Source organism: Palaemon carinicauda, chromosome 1, assembly GCF_036898095.1.
Source record: "Palaemon carinicauda isolate YSFRI2023 chromosome 1, ASM3689809v2, whole genome shotgun sequence".
NCBI classification, from domain to species: domain Eukaryota; kingdom Metazoa; phylum Arthropoda; class Malacostraca; order Decapoda; family Palaemonidae; genus Palaemon; species Palaemon carinicauda.
The window spans coordinates 54,142,433-54,146,291 of NC_090725.1; positions in this window are offsets into that span (position 1 = coordinate 54,142,433).

Sequence of the window (3,859 nt, forward strand, 5' to 3'; positions counted from 1 at the left end):
CTCCGGCCTTTGGCTTCATCCGTGAGTTCCTGCACATACCTTCGAAATGCCTCTCTCTCATAGCCTTGTCGTAATACCAAATCCACGAACGCACTGATTTCAGCAGTCGTCATTTTGCTAATTTCTTGTGGAAACAGCGACCAGAACAAACTCAACAGCACAAGGTACGATGTTGACCGTGCAAGAAATTACACGGAAGGGAAAGACGCTCAAGCCTATGCAAGAGTCTCACGGAAGAAAGGATAAAGATGGAGCTGGGCAAAATGTACACTGGCCGTAAAGAATACCTCTCAGGAAAGACCTATCACCAAATAGTAAGCCTTGCCAGTAGTTGAACAGGAGCCTAACTTGAAAAACAGGGAGCACGCCAATGAGTGCGTGCGTAGGCTGTCTGGTTGTGATGCGTCCAAAACGAGTAACAATATATATAAAACTGTGCTAGACAATAAAAAATTAAATCACAACTATGGGTGACCCTCTATACAAGACAAAATAAAATGGAATCACAACTATGGGTGACCCTCTGTGCTAGACAAAATAAAATGGAATCACAACTATGGGTAACCATATATGCTAGACATAAAAATACTGAAATCACAACTATGGGTGACCCTCTATGATAGTCATAAAAAAAATGGAATCACAACTATGGGTGAACCTCTAGGCTAGTCATAAGAAAAATTAAATCACATCTATGAGTGACCCTCTACGCTAGCCAAAAAAAAGAAGAAATAGGATCACGACTATGGGTGAACTCTATGCTAGTCTTAAAAAAATGGAATCACAACTATGGGTGAACCTCTAAGCTCGTCAAAAAAAATGGAATCACAACTATGGGTGAACCTCTATGCTAGTCATAAAAAAATGGAATCACAACTATGGGTGAACCTCTAAGCTCGACATAAAAAAATGGAATCACAACTATGGGTGAACCTCTATGCTAGTCTTAAGAAAATGGAATCACAACTATGGGTGAACCTGTATGCTAGTAATAAAAAAATTGAATAAAAAAATGGGTGACCCTCTATGCTAGTCATAAGAAAAAAATGGAATCGCAACAATGGATGAGCCTCTATGCTAGTCATAAAAGATATCTAATCACAAAAATGGGTGACCCTCTATACTAGTCAAAAGAAATGGAACCACAACTATGGGTGAACCTCTATGCTAGTCATAAGAAAAATGGAATCACAACTATGGGTAATCATCTATGCTACTCATAACAAAATGGGATCACAACTATGGGTCAACCTCTATGCTAGTCATAAGAAAAATGGAATCACAACTATGAGTAATCCTCTGTGCTAGTCATAACAAAATGGAATCACAACTATGGGTGAACCTCTATGCTAGTCATAAAAAAATGCAATCACAACAATGGGTGACCCTCTATGCTAGACATAAGAAAAAAATGGAATCGCAACAATTGATGAGCCTCTATGCTAGTCATAAAAGATATCTAATCACAAAAATGGGTGACCCTCTATACTAGTCAAAAGAAATGGAACCACAACTATGGGTGAACCTCTATGCTAGTCATAAGAAAAATGGAATCACAACTATGGGTAATCATCTATGCTACTCATAACAAAATGGAATCACAACTATGGGTGAACCTCTATACTAGTCATAAGAAAAATGGAATCTCAACTATGAGTAATCCTCTGTGCTAGTCATAACAAAATGGAATCACAACTATGGGTGAACCTCTATGCTAGTCATAAAAAAATGCAGACACAACAATGGGTGACCCTCTATGCTAGTCATAGGAAAACTGGAATTACAAATCTGGGAAATCATCTATGCTAGTCAAAAAAAAAATGGGATCACAATTATGGGTGACCCTCTATGCTAGTCATAAAAAAATGGAATCACAACTATGGGTGAACCTCTATGCTAGTAATAAAAAAAATGGAATCACAACAATAGGTGAACCTCTAAGCTAGTCATAAAAAACAATGGAATCTCCACGATGTGTGACCCTCTATACTAGTCATCAGAAAAAAATAGAATCTCCACAATGTGTGACCCTCTATGCTAGTCATAAATCAAATGCAATCTCTACGATATGTGACCCTCTATGCTAGTTATAAATAAAATGGAATCTCCACGATGTGTGACCCTCTATGCTAGTCATAAGAAAACAAATGGAATCTCCACGATGTGTCACCCTCTATGCTAGTCATAAATAAAAGGGAATCTCCACGATGTGTGACCCTCTATGCTAGTCATAAGAAAAAAAGCGAATCTCCATGATGTGTGACCCCCTATGCTAGTCAAAAATAAAATGGAATCTCCACGATGTGTGACCCTCTATGATAGTCATAAGAAATAAATGGAATCTCAACGATGTGTGACCCTCTATGCTAGTCATAAGAAAAAAATGAAATTTCCACAATGTGTGACCCTCTATACTAGTCATAAATAAAATGGAATCTCTACGATGTGTGACCCTCTATGCTAGTCATAAGAAAAAATGGAATCTCCATGATGTATGACCCTCTATACTAGTCATAAATAAAATGGAATCTCCACGATGTGTGACCCTCTATGCTAGTCATAAATAAAATGGAATCTCCACGATGTGTCACCCTCTATGCTAGTCATAAGAAATAAGTAGAATCTCCACGATGTGTGACCCTCTATGCTACTTATAAATAAAATGGATACTCCACGATGTGTGACCCTCTATGCTAGTCATAATAAATAAATGGAATCTCCACGATGTATGACCCTCTATGCTTGTCATAAATAAAATGGAATCTCCACGATGTGTGACCCTCTATGCTAGTCAAATAAAATGGAATCTCCACGATGTGTGACCCTCTATGCTAGTCATAGGAAAAAATTTAATCTCCACGATGTGTGACCCTCTATGCTAGTCATAAATCAAATGCAATTTCTACGATGTGTGACCCTCTATGGTAGTTATATATAAAATGGAATCTCCACGATGTGTCACCCTCTATGCTAGTCATAAGAAAAAATGGAAACTCCACGATGTGTCACCCTCTATGCTAGTCATAAGAAAAAATGGAAACTCCACGATGTGTCACCCTCTATGCTAGTCATAAATAAAATGGAAACTCCACGATGTGTGACCCTCTATGCTAGTCATAAATAAAATGGAATCTCTACGATGTGTGACCCTCTATGCTAGTCATAAGAAAAAATGGAAACTCCACGATGTGTCACCCTCTATGCTAGTCATAAAAAAAATGGAAACTCCACGATGTGTCACCCTCTATGCTAGTCATAAATAAAATGGAATCTCCACGATGTGTGACCCTCTATGCTAGTCATAAGAAATAAATGGAATCTCCACGACGTGTGACCCTCTATGCTAGTCATAAATAAAATGGAATCTCTACGATGTGTGACCCTCTATGCTAGTCATAAATAAAATGGAATCTCCACGATGTGTGACCCTCTATCCTAGTCATAAGAAATAAATGGAATCTCCACGACGTGTGACCCTCTATGCTAGTCATAAATAAAATGCAATCTCTAAGATGTGTGACCCTCTATGCTAGTCATAAATGAAATGGAATCTCCACGATGTGTGACCCTCTATGCTAGTAATAAGAAAAAATGGAATCTCCACGATGTGTGACCCTCTATGCTAGTCATAAATAAAATGGAATCTCCACGATGTGTGACCATCTATGCTAGTCATAAATAAAATGGAATCTCCACGATATGTGACCCTCTATGCTAGTCATAAGAAAAAATGGAATTACACTTATGAGGGACCCTTTATGCTAGACATTAGAAATAAATTTGTAGAAATGTGTGGGTGCGTTCTTGCAACAGCACCACTTGCAACTCTGTGACTTAAAGCAAAGTTTGTATTTATACT